This window comes from Octopus sinensis, linkage group LG26 (assembly GCF_006345805.1).
Source record: "Octopus sinensis linkage group LG26, ASM634580v1, whole genome shotgun sequence".
Classification (NCBI taxonomy): Eukaryota; Metazoa; Mollusca; class Cephalopoda; order Octopoda; family Octopodidae; genus Octopus; species Octopus sinensis.
Window position 1 is genome coordinate 24,356,245 of NC_043022.1, and position 27,071 is coordinate 24,383,315.

Sequence of the window (27,071 nt, forward strand, 5' to 3'; positions counted from 1 at the left end):
TGGCTGATGGTGGAGACAAGTGGAGGTGAGGTGATGATGGTGGTGGTGGTAATGGTAGTTCTTGTTGTGTTTAAGTGCAATGAGAGAGAGAGAGAGAGAGAAAGAGAGAGAGAAATGATGACATGCAGATGATAGATGCAGTAGAACTGTGATAAATTATGGCTTGCATCACATCTGAGTGGTGGAGCAGGAGGTGGGGGATGGGTGGGTCTGGCTGGCTGGTTTGCTGGTTGGTGTGGTAAATAGATGTCAAGTAGAGAAGATAAGAGGTGGACAGGGTTTAGGAGGACGAGGAGGAGGAGGAGGAAATTGTCAGTGATATTAAAGCGAACATTTACTATATTTGCAATAGATATATAGAGCCGGCTGTGTGTGTGTGTGTGTGTGTGTGTGTGTGTGTGTGTGTGTGTGTGTGTGTGTTGTGTGAGTGTGTGTGTGTGTGTTTGTGTTTGTGTGTGAGAGTCTCTGTGTGAGAGTCTCTGTGTGTGTGTGTGTGTGTGTTTGTGTGAGTGTGTGTGTGTGTGTGTCTGTGTTTGTGTGTGTGTGTGTGTGTGTGCAGGAAAGGAAAAGTTAATAGTAGTTTAGTGATTAAGTCAGCATAATATGTCTTCTAAAACAAACAGACATCTTACAATGGTTGTGTGTCAGTTAACACTAACCATATTCTGTTCACGGCAGTCAGTCAGTCTGTCTGCCTGTGTCTGTCTGTCTGGCTTTATTTATGGTTTCTTTCTTTCTTTCTCAGTGTGTGTGGGTGTGTGAGAGAGAAAGAGAGAAAGACAGACTAACAGACAGACTCCAAGAGGCAAACTTACAGATCTGTGAAAATAGTAACAGATTTACTTCAGCGTTTTTGTACTCATTCATTTACTCATTTACTTGTTTCAGTCATGTGACTGTGGCCATACTGGAGCACCGCCTTTAGTTGAGCAAAGCGACCCCAGGATTTATTCTTTGTAAGCCTAGTACTTTATTCTATCGGTCACTCTTTTGCCGAACCGCTAAGTTACGGGGACACAAACATACCAGCATCAGTCGTCAAGCGCATCTTTGATCACGAGCAGAAGTAGTGGGGGAGCATCACAGCCATGTGTTGAGAGGGATTCTTTGGGGTTTGAATAATTCACCTCTGGAAACATGGGTGTTTTGTTCAACATCCTTAAACAACCCTTATTCAGGGACCTTTTTGAGCAGGATGTGTTACTTGACCAGAAGAAAATTCTAACTGGGCCCCACCTGCAAGGTCATGTGCTGTTTATCGTGATATGAGATCAGCATGTCGCGCACATATGGTTGTGATGTATGTGCCTGGTGCACCCTTATCAGACGAGTAGTCATGATGGGTATACTGGGCTTTGTATATTTTACCCCAGTGTCACTTTGATGGCATGCACTGCTCTCTCACTCAATAATAATAATAATAATAATAATAATAATTTCTACTACAAGCACAAGGTCTGAAATTTTGGTGGGAGGGGAGCTAGTCAATTACACCGGGCCCCAGTATGAAACTCATACTTACAATGATGAAAGGCAGAGGTTGACCTTGGCGAAATTTGAACTCAGAATGTAATGATGAACAACATGCTGCTAAGCATTTTGCCTGATGTGGTAATGATTCTGCCAGATCGCTGCCATAATAATAATAATAATAATAATAATAATAATAATAATGGTTTCAAATTTTGGCACAAGAGCAGCTGTTTTATAAGAGTTGGGATGACATTAATTACATTGATCTTGACTAGTACTTATTTTATTACCCATGAAAAGATGAAATGCAAAGTCAAACCTAGGCGGAATTTGAACTCAAAAAGTAAAGATAGACAAAATGCTGCTAAGTCTGGCATTCTAACAGTTCTGCTAGCTTGTTGCCGTAATAATAATCTAACCCACAGGGCACCAAACTGGCACCACATGAATCATTTACAGTTCAGTTGCCTTTCACTTCTGTTGACTTGAAACCTTCTGTTAAAATAGCAGTAATATACCAAGGGCGCATCAGAAGCCTAGACATAAGGTCACCACACCCCCAGAAAGACTCCCAACTGCGACAACATCTTAGCCTAAATTTACTGCTTGTTGTTTTACCAGCAGTAAAACAACTAATGCTTTACAGTAAGCTACTAAGTGACATTTTAGTACACCTCTATCTCTCCATATATATATATGTGTGTATGTATGTATGTATATATGTATGTATGTATGTATATATATTTCATTTTTGAAATTTGGTTTCAAGATTCTTTATGTGAGTTCGCGTGTTGAAGCATATTTTGTTGTGTCTGGGGAAAGTCATTCTCTTTTAGTGCCTTATGATTTAACACACTCACTGGTTAAGTTTCCACTCAATTACTCATTTATTTTGTTCTATGCATGCACCGCCACTCCAACTGAGACCACCCCTAGTTTTAAAGTGATCTAAATGAAAGCCTTCCATCAAAATTTCGTGTTAATTAATGTTTCAAATACCAGCTTAAACCCTTCAGTATTTCAACCATCCATAACCAGCCCAAATATTTTATGTTTTATGCAAAAAACGACCTGATTCAACCTTTTATACCTATCCTACCATGCCATTTTAAATATATACAATCACATCATTTAAATTTTTAAGTTAAAAGATAATGCATTATTAATTCAAAACATACATTTGACAGGGTAATCTGAATGCTAAAGGGTTAAAAAGGGCAAAGTTATTTTGATAAATTCTTTACTAGTTAATTGAAGCAAAGGCAATGTATATCAACAGAAATATGGTAACAATAGGGGTATGATGAATCCTAACACAATGTTTCATTATGGACGGTCTAGCATCATCATCATCATCAACAACAGCACCACCTAAACTGTTAACCATGTTGGCATTGTTACTGCTGCTGCTACTACTACTACTGTTTAGTCTCTATACATACAGCTGTTCATGATTATATTCATTGAACAAGATTTCCCAACAGGTTTACAGAAATGAAGAAGAAAAAAAAAATCCACCCCATTCAAACATTTACCCCTTCAAAGGAAGAAAACAACAACAAAAATAACTCTTACCACAAGCAAACTTAACTCTGTGTGTGTGTGTGTGTGGACATACATGCAGAGACAGGTGCTGTGTGTGTACATGGTGCTTGGAGAGGTAGCAAGCCTTGAAATAGCAACAGCTGTGAACACACACACACAGAGTTCTACACATACATCTGGTTTTATACACACACATACACAAGAGTTCTATGCACACATCTGCATAGATTTGCATGCATACACAAATATAATACTCTTACGCACACATGCACCCCCACCACACAAACACTAGCTGTGTACACAGCTCCAGATGTGGATTTGAACCAGAAACATTTATTTCTAATTTATGAACAGCAATATGCACAGGCAGAATGCAATATGTGCGCTGGCAGAAACGTTAGCAAGGCGGGCGAAATGCTTAGCCATATTTCGTCTGTCTTTACATTCTGAGTTCAAATTCCGCCGAGGTCGACTTTGCCTTTCATCGTTTTGGGGTCAATAAATTAAGTACTAGTTTCGTTGGAGTCGATGTAATTAACTTAATCCCTTCGCCTGTCCTTGTTTGTCCCCTCTATGTTTAGCCCCTTGTGGGCAATAAAGAAATAAGAAGTTTGTTTCTTAACCACATGGTTCCAGGTTCAATCCCACTGTGTGGCACCTCAAGTAAGTGTCTTCTGCTACAGTTTGGGCCAACCAAAGCCTTGTGAATGGGTTTGGTAAACAGAAGGGGTCCCAAATATATATATATGAGGGAGTACTGAAAAGCTCCCGGATTTAAGGGTATAGTGAAAGGCCTGGTTGGAGGCCCAACCTTCCAAGTTTTTTTTTACAGGGCTTAGAAAAATTGAGGGCCTGCTGCCAAAAGTGTGTGAATCTGAGAGGGGAAGTGGTTGAATAAGATCAAAACTAACTGATCCTCCTGTATTTTCTTTTACCCAAAGCCAGGAATTTTTCAGCAACCTGTCATGTGTGTATCTGTGTCGTGTTTGTCCCCCCACCACTGCTAAACTTGAGCAGATATGGCAAAAGAACTAATGGAGAAAGTACCATACTTTAAAAACAAGAAGAAGAAAAAACAAAAAAAGAAAGGACTGGGGTTGATTTGTTCAATTAACCCTTTGAGACAGTGCCCCAGTATGACCACAGTCTAACGACTGAAACAAGTAAAAGATAAAATATAAAAGAAAATATTTCAATAAAAGAGAAGCTGAACCACATTGAAAGAAATAAGCCGAAGTAAAAGCTGCTCTCATAAATGAATAATGCTCAAATTATTATACAACATAATTAAGTCATTCCTTTTGATTTCGCCGACTGACCTCCTCACCTCCCACCTCTTTACATACATAGAGGAGAAATAGGTCAGTGGGTCAAGTAATTAACATCCAGTCCACACTCAATAGAGAACCGCTAATCCTTTCTACCCCACTTCTTTTCTTTCCCCGCTCTCTCTTTCTCACCAAGCCAGTGGTTGGACTGCTACTAGTGGTCATGGCTGTGATAATATTGTGTTGGCGATGGCTGCAGTGGTGATTGTAGTAGTAATGGTTGTTAGGTGCAGTATTGGTGATAGAAGTAATAGTAGTAATAATGGTAGTTAGGTACAGTTTTGGCGGCGAGCTGGCAGAAACGTTAGTACGACAGGCGAAATGCTTAGCCATATTTCGTCTGCCGTTACGTTCTGAGTTCAAATTCCGCCAAGGTCGACTTTGCCTTTCATACTTTTGGGGTCGATAAATATAGTTCACTGTAGAGTTGGAGATAGTAGTGAGAGTGGTAGTAATGAAAGGTAGCTAGCTGTAGTATTGGAGATGGTTAGTAAAGGTAACTATCATATTTTCCAGCAAACAAGTCCAAGAAGTTACATATTGTGTAAACACTGAAACATGTCAATATCTTTCCAAACTCTACATCTTGCAAGGAATTCCCCAACTTCCTAAGTCATTTTGGTACATAAATCAACTGGATCTTCTCGGTTTGAACGGCAGCTTTTAACATGATTTCTAGGTAACAAATTTAAACTTTGTATACTGGTAGAATGTGTTTATAAAACATCTTTTTCTCTTGGCTTTATTGAGAAAATTCTATAGTTTTTCTTCAATTTCTGCAATTTCAACCAATCTGTGCGGTATGAATATGTCCCTCGTTTAAGAATCAGATTGGGTTTATTTACATTTGTGAAGAAAAAAAGATACCCTTTCCCCACCCCTAACCCTAAAACAGATTGAAATGCAAGAGATCGATACTAGGGTCATAATTATGGGTGACAATTTCATATGACACCGCTAGAAAAACTGCCGTTCAAACCAAAAAGATCCAATCAACCTACATTTTTTGGCTGTAAATTTTGGTCCGAAAAATTCTACTTGCATGCCACAAAATATAATGGTTGTGGTACTGAAGATAGCTGTGACAGTGGTGGTAATGGTAGCTAGCTATGATGCTCCAGATAGTGATCAAGTATTTTTGCACTCAAGTCCTAGACTCACCAAAGTCTCACAATGGTTGTGTGTCAGTTAACACTGTATTCTATTCACAGAAGTCAGTCAGTTTGTCTGCCTGAGTGACTGTCATTATTTTTGTTTTCTTACAGTGAGAGAGAGAGAGAGAGAGAGAGAGGGAGAGAGAGAGAAGAGAGAGAGAGAGAGAGAGAGAGTCAGAGACAGAGAAAGCAGACTCAGAGATCTGTAGAAGTAGTGACAGATTTAACTTCAGCATTTATCTTTAAATACTTGTTTCAGTCATTACACTGTGGCCATGCTGGGGCACTGCCTTGAAGAATTTTTAGTTGAATGAATCAGCCTCAGTGCTTATTCTTTTAAGCCTGGTACTTATTTTATTGATCTACTTTGTCGAACTGCTAGGTTACAGGGACAGACACAAATATATATACATAGGAGTGGCTGTGTGATAAGTAGCTTGCTAACCAACCACATGGTTCCGGGTTCAGTCCCACTGTGTGGCATCTTAGGCAAGTGTCTTCTGCTATAGCCTCGGGCCGACCAATGCCTTGTGAGTGGATTTGGTAGATGGAAACTGAAAGAAGCCTGTCGTATATATGTATATATATATGCGCGTGTGTGTTTGTGTGTCTGTGCTTGTCCCCCTAGCATTGCTTGACAACCGATGCTGGTGTGTTTATGTCCCCGTTACTTAGCGGTTCGGCAAAAGAGACCGATAGAATAAGTACTGGGCTTACAAAAAGAATAAGTCCCGGGGTTGAGTCGCTCGATTAAAGGTGGTGCTCCAGCATGGCCGCAGTCAAATGACTGAAACAAGTAAAAGAGTATATACATATGTGCTACTTTTAGTTTCCATCTACAAAATCCACTCAAAAGACTTTGGTTTGTTTGAAGCTATAGTAGAGGACACTTGTCCAATGTGTCAAGCAGTGGGTCTGAACCTGAAACAATGTGGATGCGAAGCAAGCTTCTTATCACACAGCCATACCAATACCTACTTTTGTTTTTTTTTTAAACCTGTAACAACGATCTGGAACTCGACTGACAATAGAAAGCTCCAAATGACCTGTCCTTTTTTATATCATTTAACTGTCCGGATGTTTTGTTACGTTCTTGTTCCATTTTTTTGTTTTGTTTATATAAATATATATGCCGGTGGCATGTGTAAAAGGTTTGAGCGAGGTCGTTGCCAGTACTGCCTGACTGGCCCCTGTGCCGGTGGCACGTAAAAGCACCCACTACACTCTCAGAGTTGTTGGCGTTAGGAAGGGCATCCAGCTGTAGAAACTCTGCCAGATCGAGATTGAAGCCTGGTGCACCCATCTGGTTCGCCAGACCTGTCATACGTCCAACCCATGCTAGCATGGAAAGCGGACGTTAAACGATGATGATGATGATGACATAGCAATGCATATATGAGGCTATGTGTGTGTGTGTGTGTGTGTATATATATATATATATATATATATATATATATACATACATCGTTTAACGTCCGCTTTCCATGCTAGCATGGGTTGGACATGTGTATATATATATATATATATACACACACACATAGCCTCATATATGTATTGCTATGTATGTCATCATCGTTTAACGTCCACTTTCCATGCTAGCATGGGTTGGACGTGTGTGTGTATATATATATATACACACACACACATACACATACAGTATATTGTCCCTAATACTTGTTTCTAATTTAAGTCCAAGGGTTTTGAGGGAGAAAAAGTAGCAGATACCATTGGTCCCAGGATCTTATTTCATGGACTGACACCGGAGGAACGAAGGGCACATACAAAACCCCACTTTCTAATTTTGGCACAAGGTGAGCGGGTTTCAAAGGGTGGGGACAAGTCGATTACATTGACCCTAATACTTGGTACTGGATTTTATCACCCCACCCCACATCCAAGAATGGAAGGCAAAATTTGAAAAATGTAAATATGGATAGTCGCTGGCGTGGTCGTGCGTTAAGAAGTTTGTCCAACAACTGTAATAGTCGGCGATCCTTCGGTATAGGTACCTTAAGTGGCTCTGTTTACGTTTCTGAAGATAACAGAAACCCTTTTCTACCACCCCTAACCCCTCATATATATATATATATATATATAAAACACTTTCTGAAATGTATCCGGTACCTATACCGAAGTTACGCCCAATATTCTGGGTTCAGTCCTACATACAGCAAAGCAGCTGAGCCGATCAAAGCTTTGAGTAGATTAGGTAGACGGAAACTGAAAGAAGCCCGTCGTGTGTGTGTGTATGTATGTCACTCACCCCCCCCCCGCTTAATAACCGGTGTTGGTTTGCTAACGTTCCTATAAATTAGCGATTCCACAAAAGAAATCGACAGAATAAGCACCAGGCTTTAAAAAAATTAGTATCGTTGAAGGAGGTGCCCCAGCATGGTCGCAGTAATGCCTGAAACAAGTACAGGATATATACTTACATATATACACACACGCATACGTATCTACACAAGTGGTTTTTATATACACGCGGAGATGCGTGTATGTGTTTGTCTAAACAAAAATATACATACATACACACATCTGCTACGTTAATTGGCGCGCTAATTCACTGGTGTAAGTGGCCGCAGCCAAGTGCGAGAAGGGGAGTGATGGTAAGAGGAGAGAGCGAGCGAGGGAGTCGCAAGTCAGTGAGCCAACGTTATAGTCTTCTGCCTACTGACACCGCTACCACTGCTGCTGCTAATGCTACTAGCTCTCACAGAGCTGCTCGCCTCGCTCTTAAAAGGCTGACAGCACTACAAAACAAGTCGACAGCTACATAGCTTTATACTGTCTGCTGAACGAAGCACAAACGATTTGTTGTGAACACAAGGATTTCTTTCAATATACACGCATTATGTACATAGAAACAGACATTACAAACACATAAATATAAGACAGGTGTGTGTGTGTGTTATCTATACACACACACACACACACACATTACATACAAACCCATAGATCCAGATATACACACACATACCTGCACACATATACATATACACGCACGCACAAGCATATATACATTCATATCTGTACGCACACACACACATATATATATATATATATATATATACACACACACACACACACACGCGTTGACTACTTAATTTTCATAGCTCTAAGCTAATCGTTTAATGTGTTTTTTTTTTGTTTTTTGGTAGATTCTACAAAAGAAAATATATCCTCACGTGCCTTTGTATAATAATTTATTTTTACAAGGAAAAACGGTTGACAGGGACTTCGAAGCCAACAAACTGGCGAAATTTCACGAAGTCACTATCAACAATTTTCTTTTACAAATAAATGTGACGCCCTACTTAAAATGTGTTGAGTAGATCCTTCAGCCCATGTTTGTTTATATACACGCATATATACATACATGCAAATAACACTACATAAAACAAAAACAGACGTTAAAACACACTGCCTTGACCAAGTACACGTATAACATACGTGCGTAGATATACATATATAAACACATATAAATACACATATCGAATAACAATTTTCTCCCCTTCACACAAATGTGAGATCTAGGACTAGATACAGCACGGGATTCGGCGGCGTTGATGCTTTTCTCTGCTGTTAGCAGTCTCAACAAACGAGCCTGTGTGGTCACTGGAGTTCTCTTAGAAATAACAGCCAAAACTCTCTCTCAAACACCCTTGCTGTTTCCAAGCAGGACCTTTGGAACACAACCTTATCTATCCGTCTGCTTGCCTCTATTTATCTATCTATCTATCTGACTGTCTGTCTGTCTTCTGTCCGCCTATCTATCTATCTATCTACCTATCTATCTATCTATCAATCTGTCTGCCTATCTATCTATCTATCTATCTATCTATCTATCTATCTATCTATCTATCTATCTGCCTATCTATCTATATCTATCTATCTGTCTGTGTGTCTATCTATCTGTCTGTGTCTATCTATCTATCTGTCTGTCTGTCTATCTGTTTATCTATCTGTCTTTCTATCTATCTATCTATCTATCTGTCTGTGTGTCTATCTATCTGTCTGTGTGTCTATCTATCTGTCTGTGTGTCTATCTATCTATCTGTCTGTCTGCCTATCTATCTGCATGTCTCTCATCTTCTCTCTCTCTCACACACACACACAATCTACATTCGAAACATGAAGCTGCACGTTTGAAAACAAACGGTAAGATGGTCACGGCGGGAACTCAGGGGTTGATCTGAGACAATTTCTTAGTCAGACTTCCCTTCCTCTAATACGCAAAGGTCTGTCTGATGCCCACTGAACGATAAGCGATTAGGTGACGATCATGCTTGGACCTGAACGGGAAATTGAAACCCTGTCGCTGGAGTTTGCATCTAAAACACCACAGATCAATAAAAATTTCTGGAGGTATTTAATTAAGGAGAATAAACACAAGCAAGGTGCGAGCGAGTATTAATGAGACTTAAGAGCTTGTAGTATGTGTGCCAGTATATTTTATACATACATACACACACATATATACACAAGCACCTAATATATTTCTATACCTACACACACACACACACACACATAGGTAAGTGTCAATGCACGGTACTCTCGGCCCTTGAGTAACTGTAACTTCTGTCGATTGTTAGTAATGGAAAATATATATTTCTTTACTACCCACAAGGGTCTAAACATGGAGGGGACAAACAAGGACAGACAAAGGGATTAAGTCGATTACATCGACCCAGTGCGAAACTAGTACTTTATTTATCGACTCCCGAGAGGATGAAAGGCAAAGTCGACCTCGGTGGAATTCGAACTCAAAACGTAACGATAGACGAAATACCTATTTCTTTATTACCCACAAGGGGCTAAACACAGAGGGGACAAACAAGGACAGACATAGGCATTAAGTCGATTACATCGACCCCAGTGCGTACCTGGTACTTAATTTATCGACCCCGAAAGGATGAAAGGCAAAGTCGACCTCGGTGGAATTCGAACTCAAAACGTAACGATAGACGAAATACCGCTAAGCATTTCGCCCGGCGCGCTAACGTCTCTGCCAGCTCGAGAAAATATACTCGTGTTTTGAGTTCTATTTTCCTATTTGCATCACTGTATATACACACACTTGCGCGCGCGAATTCGGATTTACAAACAGAGGCAAAAAGAAAAAAGCAACAACAAAAAAAAAAGAAAAGCATGTACTCAATACATGTAATGGAGTTTATTTCTTTATTCGAAGCTGAGTGAACCCGCCCTCTGCCGCTCGCTGCTCTGTTTCAATTTTACACAGCACTGACATATATTATTTATAATATAATCACTCTCTCTCTCTCTCTCTCTGTCTCTCACACTCACACACACTCACTCACTCACTCACTCATTCACTCACTGCTGGTACTACTGTTTTTTCGTCTGCCGTTACGTTGCGAGTTCAAATTTCGCCGAAGTCGGCTTTGCCTTTCATCCTTTCGGGGTCGATAAATTTAGTACCAGTTTCGCACTGGGGTCGATGTAATCGACTTAATCCATTCGTCTGTCCTTGTTTGGCCCCTTGGGAGTAGTAAAGAAATAGGTATTTCGTCTGTCGTTACGTTGTGAGTTCAAATTCCGCCGAGGTCGACTTTGCCTTTCATCCTTTCGGGGTCGATAAATTTAGTACCAGTTACGCACTGGGGTCGATGTAATCGACTTAATACTTATGTCTGTCCTTGTTTGTCCCCTCTGTGTTTATCCCCTTGTGGGTAATAAAGAAATAGGTATTTCGTCTGTTGTTACGTTCTGAGTTCAAATTCCGCCGAGGTCGACTTTGCCTTTCATCCTTTCGGGGGTCGATAAATTAAGTACCAGTTCCGCACTGGGGTCGATGTAATCGACTTAATACCTATGTTTGTCCTTGTTTAGCCCCTTGTGGGTAGTAAAGAAATAGGTACTACTACTGTTACTCAGCCCAGACGTAGCATGAACTGGCTCAGCGCGCACACACATATCCAAAAGAGTTTTTCAACCCAGTCTTTACACGCTATTGTTTTACAGCTTTGTATGCGTGCTTCGGGATACACTATTCCAAAAAAAAAAAAGAATACACACACACACACACACATATATAAATAAACATACACACATTGTTGGCACAACCGCTCTTCAGTCCAGACGCAGCATGATCTGGCACACACACATACATACACACACACACCTGGGCTGTAAGAACTGTACCAGCAGAATAAATTAAGAGAAACTTTACCGATTCCACAGAGTCCAGCAGAAAAATCTACAGCTAGACTGCTGCTGCTGCTGCACAGCAATGATGTCATGTTACTATGTTAGAATCGAGCAGTGTTTCCAGCCGGAAGATAGCCTTGCACATATGGTGGTGGTGGTGTTGGTGGGAGTAGTGGACAGAGACGGAGTGGCAGAAGGTAGAATCGAGGGGGTGGAGATAGAGAAAACAAGGCGGTACTGATGTATGGAGAAGCTGAGAGAAAGATAGAGGGGTGGGAAGAGTTGAAGTGGGAGGAGAGATAATATGAGGTGGGGGTTATGTAGAGGAACAGGAAGAAGGGGGGGAGAGGTTGTTATGTTGAAGTATGGAGACTGAGGCAGACTTAGACGGATTGGGATATTATAGGCAGCTAGGTAGATAGAGAGATAAGCAGACAGATGGATGGTGATACACAAGGTAGATAGACAGACAGGCACGGATAGCTAGGTATATAGATAGATAGATAGACAGACAGAAAAGGTAAATAGACATAGGTGTAGACAAGCACAGGTAGCTATGTGTATATATATATATATATATATATATATATATAGATAGATAGATAGGTATATAGATAGATAGATAGATAGATAGATAGATAGATAGATAGATAGATAGGTAGCTAGGTATATAGATAGATAGACAGACACGACTAACAGACGTAGATGTAGACAAGCATGGGTAGCTAGGTATATAGATAGATAGACAGACAGACAGGTAAATAGGTTGATGTAGTAGCTAGGTATATAGATAGATAGACAGACACGGGTAAATAGGTAGATGTAGATAGACAGATATAGATAGGTTTACAGATGTAGATAGACAGACATGGGTAGCTAGGTAGATACCTATAGATAAAAAGACAGACATGGGTAGCTGGGGAGACACATATAGAAAAATAGATAGATAGATAGATCGGTAAGAGACAGATAAGTCAGTTGAGATATGGAAGCGGTCTTGTCTGTTGTGTTATGACAAGATAGAAAGACCGGTGGGGTGGAAGTATGGAAATAGTTATAAAAGCGCAGGGGTCTTATATATATATATATATATATATTTACACACAGCTCACATTGTCAATAAAAAACGTTTTCCAAACCAGAGTCGAACGTACATTCGTCGATATCTTTTACTAAGGCAGAACGTAAAGTCTGAGACTGGGTAGGAGTTTATTGTTAGACGCTGGACTCCTGGGAGGATTGAAAGGGGAAAAAAGAAACAAACTGACCGACGTGGGATTTGAAATGACAACGCAAAGAGCCGGAACAAATACCGTAGCGATTCTACCAACCAACCGTTCTCTCTCACAATGCAAGATAATTATGGGGGTGAAGGGGTAGGGTGGGGGAGAGGCAGGATGGATAGTCTACAGCAGTTGTCCCCAACCTTTTCGTTACTAAGGACCCCAATTATTTAAATGAGTTTCCCACGGACCTCTTTTAATATACCTACCTACATACATACATACATGCATACATACATATATATATATATATATATATATATTAGAAGAAATGAGGTACTCAGAAATTCTGATGGTTTTATATTTACAGATATTTATTTGTATATTACATATAAAACCATCCGAATTTCTGAGTACCTCATTTCTTCTAATATAAAATACCTGTACATCATCTCCAAACCTTCTAATATATATATATATAATATATATATATATATGAAATTTTGAATTTAGTTCTCGGACCCTCGGTATTACCTTTGCGGACCACAGGTTGGGAACCAGCAGTCTACAGAATAGCTCCGAATGTATGACTGGTACTTAATCGACGCCGGTGGGACTTGAACTGTAAACCACCGAGTTTGATACATAAATGGACAACAGGAGACGAATGTTGTGACAGATGCAGGATAGAATATACTCCTGTACACTGGTTTAAGGTTCAAACGTGGCGGTGGCAGACCCGACTTTCACAATGGACATTAGTACGGACTAGTAAATATACTGAGGTAGCAGGGGGGAGGTGTCTGTTAATCATATGCAAATATACACACCAGTGTAAACATACACAACCATGCAGACATACAATTATATATACACACAAACACTACGAGAAAATTGGTGTATAAACAGGCAAAATAAATCACCACCACCACAGAGAGACAGAGACAGAGGAAGAGAGGGTGTGTGATAGAGGGAGAGAGAGAGAGACTACCATCGGACCGAGTCTCAGGAGTTAGTTTCGATTCCCAATCGAAACCCTTTCACATCACTTTTACACCAAATAATTGTATTACAGGGAGAAAAGAGGAACACGAACGTAACATCATTTTCTGCCCTCAGCATAACAAGGAACCCCCTTTTTTTTTTAATACTACGTATGAGATCATCATCATCATCATCACCACCAACATCGTGGTCGCCGTCTTCGCCGAGTGATTTACAATGAGTCGTGGGTGTACGACGACGACGGCGAGTACCACCCAAGCAGCGGTAGATGAAGCCTTCATGTACATGGTGTTTCACAGACACACAGTCAGCCGTTAAGCACCGCTACCCGTGTTGTGGAAGTAATTTTATCTTGATAACACGGGATTGTTCTAGAACATTACCAAGACCCACGTGAACGAAATAGGTGGGGGAGGGGATGTAAGAGTCTTAGAGATAAGAACACACACACACACTCTTTCTCTCTCTTTCTCACACACACACACACACTTGTATAAAGTTTAAACACTCGTTCTTGACAAAAGGAATTTATCACGCAGTTTTCTTTTTTTTACCTGAAACCAAGCAAACAAATTTCCCCCAAATTGGGCAAACAACTCCTTAGGCAACAATAGGCATGGGCAAACATAGGTTTTCCTAAATCAGGGTTGACAACTGCATATCCAGCACTATGTTTCCCAACATTCGGATCTTTTCGGTTTGAACGGCAGTTTTTTTTCTAGCGGTGTCATATGAAATTGTCACCCATAATTATGACCCTAGAATCGATCTATTGCATTTCAATCTGTTTTAGGGTTAGGGACAGGGGTGGGGTATCTTTTTTTTCTTCACAAATGTAAATAAACCCAATCTGTTTCTTAAACGAGGGACATATTCATACGGCACAGAATGTTTTATTTTTTTTACCTCAATGGACGTCACTGATTGGTTGAAATTGCAGAAACTGAAGAAAAAAAAACAACAAATATCTTACAAACTATAGAATTTTCTCAATAAAGCCAAGAGAAAAAGATGTTTTATAAACACATTCTACCAGTATACAAAGTTTATAATTTTTTAATTACCTACAAATTATGTTAAAAACTGCCGTTCAAATCGAAAAGATCCCAAGGGTCTAAATCTGGACAAACACTAGGCAAACAACACAGTTTGTTAAATACTTGGCAAACCTTAGGTTTTCTCGAACTGAACAAACAGCAGTTTAGCTAAACATAAGGGTAATTTCCCTTAAAACTGGGTAAACCACATTTTGTCTAACACTTGGTAAACACAAAATTTTCTAAAATTAGGCAAACAATCAAACTGCAGAATATCAACAATGTGTGTATGTGTGTGTGGAAGCATACACACATTAGAAGAGTTGTGTAAAGATACATTAGTAGAATACTGGGCTAAAGGGGATGCTCTAGCATGGCCTTAGCCAGAGCAGATTTAACAATATAAAGAATAGGCACAGACATGGTCGTGTGGTAAGAACCTTGCTTGGGTTCAGTCCCATTGTATGGCACCCAGGGCAAGTTTCTTCTACTAGAGCACCAAGCTGACCAAACCCTTGTCAGTGGATCTGGAAACTGAAAGAAGCCCATCGTGTGTGTATGTATATATATATATATATATATATATATATATATGCCTTCCTCCATCTTTTTTTCTATTGGACTTTCCTCTGTTTCTGAAGAAGAGCTTTGCTCGAAACATTAAACCGTCTTTCTTTCCTTCTTTGAACGTCTGCTAATACTTTACATGTACTACTATGTCCTCACATTGTTTTTTGTGTTTGTTGTTCTGTTTTTGGATATATATATATATATATATATATATATGCATGCACACACACACACACATATATTGTACTGTATAGGTGTATCATCATCTCATCATCTTCGTTTAGCGTCCGCTTTCCATGCTAGCATGGGTTGGACGGTTCAACTGGGGTCTGGGAAGCCAGAAGGCTGCACCAGGCCCAGTCTGATCTGGCAATGTTTTTACAGCTGGATGCCCTTCCTAATGCCAACTGCCCTTCCTAACGCCATCATGTATGTCTGTGTTATGTTTGTCCCCCACCACTGCTTGAAGTCCAGAGATCGTTTATGTTCCTGTAACTTAGCAGTGCGACAATAGAGACCGACAGAATAAGTACCAGACTTAAAACTAACCAGTGGGGTCGCTTTGTTCGACAAGTCCCTTCAAGTCCCTTAAGGTGGTGTTTCCCCACGCCCCCTCCAGCAAAACCACAGTCCAATGACTGAAACAAGCAAAAGATATAAAGATAACAAGTTGCAGTGCTCCAGCATGGCCGCAGTCGAATGACTGAAACAAGTAAAAGGTAAAAAGATAACAGTGAAAGATAAAAGATAATGATGTATGGAATTCAGTCAGTCTCTCTGTTATAAGTTCAAATCCCACTGGAGTTCACTTTGATTTTTTTTTCTTAGTCTGGCGCCAAGGTTGGTGCAACGTGTATTTGTGCAGATGTGTGCTTCTGTACATGCGTATGAACATTTGTGCAAAACTGGTGACTGTTTCAAGAAAATAATCTGCTGATTTGGGTGGGTGGGGGCGGATTCAGAATTCTTGGAAACTCTGTGTGTACGTGGGTTTCTATTAGAGTCTGTTTTAGTGTGTCTGTTAGAGAGAGAGAATGTGTATCTATATGTGTTTATTAGAGAAATATGTGAGTGTGTGTACATAGGCGCAGGAGTGGCTGTGTGGTAAGTAGCTTGTTTACCAACCACATGGTTCCGGGTTCAGTCCCACTGCATGGCACCTTGGGCAAGTATCTTCTACTATAGCCTCGGGCTGACCAAAGCCTTGTGAGTGGATTTCGTAGATAGAAACTGAAAGAAGCCCGTCGTATATATGTATATATATATATATATATGTGTGTGTGTGCGTGTGCGTGTATGTTTGTGTGTCTGTGTTTGTCCCACCCAACATCGCTTGACAACCGATGCCGGTGTGTTTATAACTTAGCGGGTCGGCTAGTTGCTCGATTAAAGGCGGTGCTCCAGCATGACCGCAGTCAAATGACTGAAACAAGTAAAAGAGTATGTTAAACTGTTTTTGTATGTCTGTGACAGAGAGAATATATATGTGTTTATTTGAGAGAGGGAGAGAAAGAGTACATGTGTATGTGTGTGTCTATTAGAGAGAATGTGTATATGAGTATGTGTTTGTAAGACATTCTATGAGAAAGAGTGCATGTATGTTTGTGTGTGTGTGTGTGTGTGTGTGTGTGTGTGTTTCTATGCCTGTTTTTGTTACAGACAGGCTTTTTGTGTACTTTACTAGTGTGTGTGTGTGTGTATGTAAGAGAGAATGCGTGTGTTTTTCTTCCCTGTGTATGCGTGCAAGGTATTAAATATGAATGCATGTATATGTTTGTAAATAAGCCTATATCTGTATGTCGATGATGTGTATGTGTGTAGATGAAATTAAGCCAATGACATGGTGCTTTAAGCCATCCTAATCCAGCTAATCCCCTAGATCCCATGGAGTCAGAAATACTTGCAATATTAAGTAATTAATAAAGATTATCATTATTATTATTATTATTATCATCATCATCATCATCAACATCATACTATTGCTTCTATTAATACTACTACTACCACAACCCATTATGATAATTATTATTACAGTAAGGTTGGGCCCCAGACGTTATTATCGTGTAACAACACCACATATAAGGGGTTAATAACAACAGATGTATGTCTGCGTGTGCATGTGTAAGCTATGTGGGGCAGATACTGTGTACAGAAGTTTATGCATTATACACACAGACACGTTATATACATACATACATATTTTACTTTCATTATGTTCTCCTTTCCCACTACCTTCTTCTGGCATGCACTAACATGTCCACAAATCCCCTCTCTCTCTCTTTCACTAAATAGGGGTCATAACAAAGAAATCTAAGACAGTCTGTCGATGGGAACTCATCCTGAATGTCATATTACTTTAATAGAATCTGTTCAAGAATTAGAGAAGAAATTCCGCAATTCCACACACAGAAGCAATGTCTAGAAATGAGATGTCTAAAAGTAAACCTAGCCCAGACAAAAAGTTTTAGTTTGCAAGGAAGAGGAAAAGAGGGCTCGGATCTTTTCGGTTTGACTGGCAGTTCAAACGGGGACATAAACACACCAGCATCGGTTGTCAAGCAATGCTAGGGGGACAAACACAAACACACACACACGCATATATATATATATATATATATATGTATATATACGACGGGCTTCTTTCAGTTTCCGTCAACCAAATCCACTCACAAGGCTTTTGGTCAGCCCGAGGCTATAGTAGAAGACACTTGCCCAAGGTTCTACACAGTGGGACTGAACCCGCAACCATGTGGTTGGTAAACAAGCTACTTACCACACAGCCACTCCTTGAAAGTATATGTGTGTATAAGAGAGAGAGTGTGTGTGTGTGTATGTGTGTGATTGTATGGGTGGTTTAGTATGACATATCCATGAATCTGGATATGTACCTGCAAATATGAGATTGCCTATATATGTACATTGTATGTTATATACGTAGTTTTACTGTGCGCCAGCTTACACAGGTGTATATATACACGTTATAGACTTACACATTGCCAAATCCAGACATGATACCATACATATACACCCATCCAGCCAGGCATTGAGTTGATGCCAACTGGTAGTGGAAGAGGGTAAATGGTGCCAATTAATCATTTTTAGCTAACATGAAGTGAACCATGTTAACACTTAGGGGCAAGGCTAGCAATGTTGGTGGGGATCACAGATAAAAGGGAGCAGAAGTAACCCTTTCTACTGATATACTCATGGGCTCTACTCCAAAACATATAAGGGAAACACTTGAGTCGCTAGAAAAAAACAGCTAAGTATCCTTCAAATCATACTCTCATGATCATCATCATCGTTTAATGTCCGTTTTCCATGCTAGCATGGGTTGGACGGTTCGACCGGGGTCTGGGAAGCCAGGAGGCTGCACCAGGCTCCAGTCTGATCTGGCAGTGTTTCTACAGCTGGATGCCCTTCCTAACGCCAACCACTCCGTGAGTGTAGTGGGTGCTTTTTACGTGCCACCGGCACAGGGGCCAGGCAAGGCAGGCAACGGCCAAGATCGGATTGGTGCTTTTTACTCTATGTTAAAAAAAAGTTAAGACACAGTAGACAAAAATACACAGAGATGTCACACCTACTAGAAACAGCAACCAAGTCTCTCTTAAACTGTATTCTATGTTAAAAAAAGATGGACAATGAGCAAAAAATAGATGGAGAGATTATGACTCAGACTGGATAATGTTGTCTAAGATACAAAACATCTGCAAACAAGATGGAATAGTTGTGAGTAGAACAAAGAAGTTTTATAGTCTGTAGTAAAGACATCTTTTGCCCAATTCCCCAATGTATTACTGCTATTTAAATCAGCTTTTTAAATCAGAGAGCTCGAGAGAATTAGGAGCAAAGTTGACAATAGACTAATTTGAACTCACAACAGTGAAATACCAAAGTTTGGTGCAAACTCAATCGATAACATAGTGTCATATACACCTGACAGGTAAGGTGAAGAAGATAAGGTTGATATAAGGTAGGAAGAGGAGGAAAAGCTGATGGGGAGGGGGGGAGTTGATAATATTGAAGAGTGCATGGTGATGGTAGTGAAAACTAGAAATAATCTTTCTCAATGATGGAAATACAGAAACAGACAGATGAGTAGTTGTGGCAGGCAGCAAGCTGGCTTCTGTGAAGCGGAACTATTTCCGATAATAGACAACAACAACACATTAACACAGACACAATTAATTAATTAATTAACTTTAAGAGGACCAAACATTTCTTCAGCATAGATGAGTAACTTACTAGATATTACTGCAACATTTTATCTGTCTGGGAAAGTGTACAGGCGAAAATAATATACATCATATATACATCCTATACACTTAAACATTTGAGTGTAGAAACACGAGAAAGAGCACTTGATACATCTAGTAGTGTGTGTGTGTGTTGCAATGGCATGGTTGTGTGGTAAGAAGTTTACTTTCCAACCACCTGGTTCTGGGTTCAGTCCCACAGTAAGGCACCTTAGGCAAGGGTCTTCTATTATAACCTGGGGCTGACCAAAGCCTTGCGAATAGATTTGGTAGACGGAAACTGAAGGAAGCCCATCATGTGTGTGTGTGTTTGTGATGTATTTGTCCCCTGATTCTACCAGTTTGCCTGATAATAATAAAAATTTACTTATTTGCCACAAGGACATTAAAAAGAAGACCATCATTCTTATTTTCATCTACAAAAACCTGAGATGTCTAAATTATTTGCTGAAGATGAATTATCTTAATTCATTAATTAAATCAAAATTTACTTGCCTTTCACTCTTGGACACACCCAATATCATACCCCCCCATCCACCCCCCAAACACACACAAATACACTACAAAGGCCATTTCATATTTATGCTAGTAAAAGGCCACAGATGGGTAAGTGGTTCAATTTGTAATTAGCTGCAAGGACACTGAAGGTTGACAAGAGACAAGTCGTTAACATGGAAAAAGTTAAATGCTATTATTTATATTATTCGAAGCTTTCCCAGTGTTTGCACAGCACAATTATTGCAACAGCACCGTCACTCTGGAATGTATTTGACAAAGCAAGCAGATATTACAGCAAAACAAACTAGAAACCAAAGCAAATAATAAAGAATAAATAACTAATTGCTGTTATCAATGTTTGTAATTATGGTTGAATAGCCTCGTCTTACTTTGACTAATTTTATTAAAATACATAGCTTAGAAAATTACTGGCAATTCAGCCAGGCCTTACTCGAGACCAACCCTTCATCTGACGTGAAAGGAATTCCCAATTTCCATGGATGCTAGCATGGATGTGCAGTCTAGAAGTTTGCTTTTACAATCGTGTGGTTATGTGTTCAAGCCCACAGCACAGCAGATTATCTTTTACTACGGCCTTGGGTTAAAATCCAAGTTCCATGAGTGAAATTGTGTAGACAGAACCGTGTGAAAGCCTTTGGGGCTGCATCTGTTTTAGAGGCCCTGGAAAAGGTCAACAAGCACTGGCTTTGTCTCTGACGAAATCATAAAATGAAAACAGGTTAGATCTGGGGCCTAAGCAACAACAACCACTGTCATTGCCACCACTACAACAGCAATGACGTCATTACAAGAGAATCTCTACATGGTTGCTTGACCTGCTAGAAATAGCAGTCAAATCTCTATCCATAAATCACACCATACCAACTTCGGAATAAAACTACATCAATATAAACTAAACTACATGGAGATATAAGTTGGTATGAGATGTATGACACCCGAGAATAAAAAGAAAGAAAAAGAAGAAACGTAAAACAAAAGAGACAACAACGGCAACAACAAATCAGAGAGACATAAGCATTTCTTATGAAAGCTTCTTACAATAGTGCATAAAACAATGGGAGACATTAGAGCGGGGTGGCAGTGGTGGCGGTGGTAGAATGTGAAATATGTTTGTATGTCATCTGAAAACAAAAGTAATTAGTTGCTATAGAATGTTGGAGGAGGTGGTGGGAAGGGCAAGGGGGGAAAGCTTCTCACAGATAGAAAAAGATAAAGTAACAAAGGAACACACACACACACACGCATACACACAGACAGACACATGCGCATACATTTCACAAGCAGCGAAATAAAAATAATTAAAACAACATTAAGTAGTTAACGAGTAAAACATTCTCTAAAACATTCCTGGCCTTGTTCTTGTTTTTATGATCAACACACAAAGTGTATATATACGTGTGTGTGTGTGTGTGAGTAAATATATAGACATACACATAAGCATACAATTACATATATCTTTGTGCATGTGTGTGCATCTGTGTGCATATATGTATCTGTGATGTGATTTTAATTTGTATGTGTGTATGCTTATGAGCCATGTTGTGTGTGTGTCTGTGTTTGCATATGTGAATGTATCAGTGTATGCACACATTTCTTACTGAGCACACACATACATACACACACATATATATTTGCATGTATTTGTGGTCGTGTATGTTTTTATATGCAAATTAGTATGGTTGGGTGTGTGCATGTATGACGTGGAGGAGATTGTATGCATTGTATGACTATGATGAGAGAGAGAGAGAGTGTGTGTGTGTGTGTGTGCGTGTGTGTGTTTGTGTGTGTGTGTTTGTATGTGTGTGTGTGTTTGTATGTGTGTGTGTGTGTGTATTGTGTTATAGCAATAGAATTGTAAGACATATCAGTGGTGTGCCTAATACCAATACCAATGCTAGAAATAGCAGCTAATCTCCATCAGATTCATAACTTCATGGAAACGAGCTGCTACTTCTAGCAGACTAGTAGACCCATCTTTAAAAAAGCAAAGAGCACATTGGATGACAAAGTCTAAGAAATAAATGATGAGATGGTCATGGGTTGGAGTGCCTTTGATCATAGGTTTGCTCATGCAGGGCTGACCTGGGACTAAAACAGAGTAACAGTACCAGCATGGAACAAGATGGGAGTCACTATCTACATGATTAACTTGTCTTGAACAGCAGCCATCTCCCTCAAATCACACTGTTACTGTCTTTAAAAGTAGGGATAGTCATGATGGGAGTGCCTTCAATCATAGGTCTACTTATTCTTTGTAAGCCTAGTACTTATTCTATCGGTGTCTCTTGCCGAACCGCTAAGTGACAGGGATGTAAACACACCAGCATCGGTTGTCAAGCGATGTTGGGGGGGACAAACACAGAAACACAAACATATACACACACACACACACACACACACACACACACACACACACACACACACACACACATACATACATACATACATACATACATATATATATATATATATGATGGGCTTCTTTCATTTTCCGTCTACCAAATCCACTCACAAGGCTTTGGTCAGCCCGAAGCTATAGTAGACGACACTTGCCCAAGGTGCCACAGAGTGGGACTGAACCCGGAACCATGTGGTTGGTAAGCAAGCTACTTACCACACAGCCACTCCTACACCTACTCAGTTTATTTAAGATACATATACAGTCCAACCCATGCTAGCATGGAAAACGGATGTTAAACAATGATGATGATGATGATGATGATGATGTTGTTATTTAGCCTCAGGTCAGCTCCTATCCAGTGTATGATCTATCATCAAATGCATTCCAGTGTGACTATATCATCTTCTGTTCAGTGACTTAAGTGTATCTAGGACTACATTATCCTAATGTGCTCCTCCACTTTTTAAGAGGCAGAAGGATAGGATTTAGCTATTGAACTTACTCATGGTTGTTAGTTGAATGGACACTTTTGTGGCTGAGTTATAGCCCTGCAGATCGGGAATTGCTACAGTACATCTTCCCCCCCCCACACACACACACACAGACACACACACGCACATACAAGCACACATGAGTCTCCGTGTGTGGTAGCACGAACAGAAATAATAGAACTCAATAAATAAAGTAGAACATAGATATTTATTAGCTGTAAAGCTATGTAAGTGACTTGACACTTTAGCATTCGGATTAATGTCAAAAGTAATACCTATCTATTCACATTAGTTTGAATTAATCACATATTAACTTGTAGCTTAAAGATTTCAGTGATATGATTGCTTATTTTTAGAATGACATTGTAGGGTAGGTGTGAGAGGGCTTGTTCCTGTTTACTAAATCCATTCACCAGGCTTTGGTCGGCCTGAGGCTATAGTAGAAGACACTTGCCCAAGGTGGTACACAGTGGGACTGAACCTGGAACTATGTGGTTGTGGAGCAAGATTCTTACCGCACATTATTTATAAAAACAATATCGAACACAAATGTGTATGTGTGTTTGATTGATATTGTTTGTATCTCTTGAGCTGTTTCTCATTCATATTTGAATATAAATATCCATATATATATATATATATATATATATATAATATATATATATATATATAATATATATCTATATAATATATATATATATAGGTGCAGGAGTGGCTGTGTGGTAAGTAGCTTGCTAACCAACCACATGGTTCCGGGTTCAGTCCCACTGCGTGGCACCTGGGCAAGTGTCTTCTGCTATAGCCCCGGGTCGACTAATGCCTTGTGAGTGGATTTGGTAGGCAGAAACTGAAAGAAGCCTGTCGTATATAAGTATATATATATATATGTGTATGTGTGTATTTGTGTGTCTGTGTTTGTCCCCCTAGCATTGCTTGACAACCAATGCTGGTGTGTTTACGTCCCTGTCACTTAGCGGTTCGGCAAAAAGAGACCGATAGTATAAGTACTGGGCTTACAAAGAATAAGTCCCGGGGTCGATTTGCTCGACTAAAGGTGGTGCTCCAGCATGGCCGTAGTCAAATGACTGAAACAAGTAAAAGATAAAAGATATATTCATATGTATATATATATATATCTTTTCTACTACCTTTAACTTGTTTCACTCATTAGACCTGTGCCCATGCTGGGGCACCACTTTGAAAAGTTTTTAGTCAAATGAATAGACCCCAGTATATTTTTTTAAGGCTGGTACTTTTTCTATCAGTAAACTTCACCAAACTAAGTTACAAGGATGCAGACACACACGTGTGTGTGTGTGTATATGGGCTCAGACCCACAGTACGGCCCCTTGGGCAAGTGTCTTCTGCTATAGCCTCAGGCAGACCAAGCCCTCCCATTCATGTTAACATGGAAGGTTAAACGATGATGATGAGTTGCAATTTTACACAGGGGCACATATTTTCAAGAGCTTATTTATATAGAGTATGGCAAAAATTTCTTATACTTCTAAAACAAGAAATAACTTAGATGTAATATGTCAGCGTGAATTGACAGTTGTGGACCTAAACCAGAGTAACAGTACCAGCATGGGACAAGATGGGAGTCACTATCGACTTGATTAACTTGTCCTGAACAGCAGCCATTCTCCCTCAAATCACACTGTTACTGTCTTAGACCTGCATGAGCAGACCTATGATCAAATTTTAAGACATTTCAGTGTGTGTCTAATACCAATACTTGATGTGCTAGAAATAGCAGTTAATCTCCATCAAATTCATGACTTCATGGAAACAAGCTGCTACTTCTAGCAGACTAGCAGATCCATCTTTAAAAAAGCAAAGAACACACTGGATGACAAAGTCTAAGAAATAAAAGACGAGATGATCATGTGGTGAATTCATGTAGGGCCAGGGCCCACAACAGATGCTTGTGTGTGTGTGTGTGTCTGCGTGCGTGCACACATATGTGCTTGTGTTCATTCATTTTATGTGCATTTTATACGAGAGAGAAGAGAGAAATTTATTGAAGCAGAAAATGTTCAGGATTACAAATTACTCCAGTGTCATCATCTCTGAAATCCCGTGAATGTAATGGGGAAACTACTGACAAAAAGGACTGCATATGTATTGTTAGTTAGGGGTTAGGAATAGAGTGGGAGATAAAGGTACAGTGGGAAAGACGGAGAGAAGCAAAAGGGCAGGAAAGAGAAGAGGAGGAGTGAGGAAATGAGGGGCATGTTTCAACAGTGAATCAGACAGATCAATTGAAATGGGCACAAAACTATGTTGAAAGAAAAAATGTTGGTTAGGAGTATAATATTTGTATGATGATGAAAGACTGTTTGAAAAGTAGGAACCATTCTCTTTGATTTATCTTCAACTGTTTGTTCTAATAACCCATTAATATACTTACTCTTTTACTCTCTTTTACTTGTTTCAGTCATATGACTGCAGCCATGCTGGAGCACCGCCTTTAATTGAGTAACTCAACCCCGGGACTTATTCTTTTGTAAGCCCAGTACTTATTCTATCGGTCTCTTTTGCCGAACCGCTAAGTAACGGGGACATAAACACACCAGCATCGGTTGTCAAGCAATGCTAGGGGGACAAACACAGACACACAAACACACACACGCATACATATATATATATATATACATATATACGACAGGCTTCTTTCAGTTTCCGTCTACCAAATCCACTCACAAGGCTTTGGTCGGCCCGGGGCTATAGCAGAAGACACTTGCCCAAGGTGCCACGCAGTGGGACTGAACCCGGAACCATGTGGTTGGTTAGCAAGCTACTTACCACACAGCCACTCCTTGCGCATTTTAAATTTTAAACAGGACACCAACTCTGAATGGTGGTTAAGAAGAGAAAGATTGGAGAATAAATATTTTGTAATCTTCTGAAATTCAAAGCCTGAACCATTCATTAGATTGGTGTTTATCCTCAATTTTGTTTGTTCCTTCTCGAGCCATGCCTGGCTCATAAGGGCCGGTTTCCCGGTTTCTTGGCGTATAGGTTCCCCACCTGGACGGGACGCTGGTCCATCGCAGGTGAGCTCCAAGATGCAGGAGGAAAGAGTGAGAGAAAGTTGTGGCGAAAGAGTCAGCAGAAGTTTCACCATTACCTTCTGCCGGAGCCGCGTGGGGCTTAGGTGTTTTCGCTCATAAACACACACATCGCCCGGTTTGAGATTCGAACCCACGATCCCTCGACTGCGAGTCTGCTGCTCTAACCACTAGGCCATGTGCCTCCACTGGTTATCCTCAACCTACAACCAGGATGTTATCACTCCTGAAAGGGGAATCTCTACATGGACTCTTTCCACCACTGTCCATTTCTGGCCAGTTGTGGTCATGTAGGACCCAGGGAGTGGGTGAGGTCATCTTGCCATCTTGTCTTGCTGGTTATCAGATCTGACAAAACACATCATTCTGTATTTGATGTGATGGTCTGAATTATCAGATTTAACATTCCACATTGACTGTAAATGCAGGTGTGGCCATGTGGTAAGAAGTCTGCTTCCCAACCACATGGTTCTGACTACAGCTCCACTGCATGGCACCTCAGGCAAATGTCTTCTATCATAGTCTGAGGTCAAACAAAGCCTTGTGAGTAGATTTAATAAATGGAAACTGAAAGAAGCCCACCATGTGTGTGTGTGTGTGTTTGTATTTCTCTTCCAATGCCACTTGACAACCAGTGTTGGTTTTTATGTCTCTATAACTTAGTGTTTTTGGCAGAAGAGGCCAAACGAATAAGTAGCAGGCTTAAAAAATAAGTACTGGAGTTGATTCATTCAATTTCAAAGCTTTCAAGGCAGTGCCCCAGCTTGGCCACAGTCCAATGATTGAAACAAGTAAAACATATAGAGAAAAAAAAGGAA

General features: G+C 40.0%; 1 protein-coding gene across 1 annotated transcript in view; it reads right to left on the reverse strand.

Annotated features, from left to right (window-relative positions):
• Positions 1-27,071, reverse strand: part of LOC115224709 (putative uncharacterized protein DDB_G0277255) — a 430,967-nt gene that overhangs the window by 16,575 nt on the left and 387,321 nt on the right. The gene's annotated exons all lie outside the window — the stretch shown is intronic.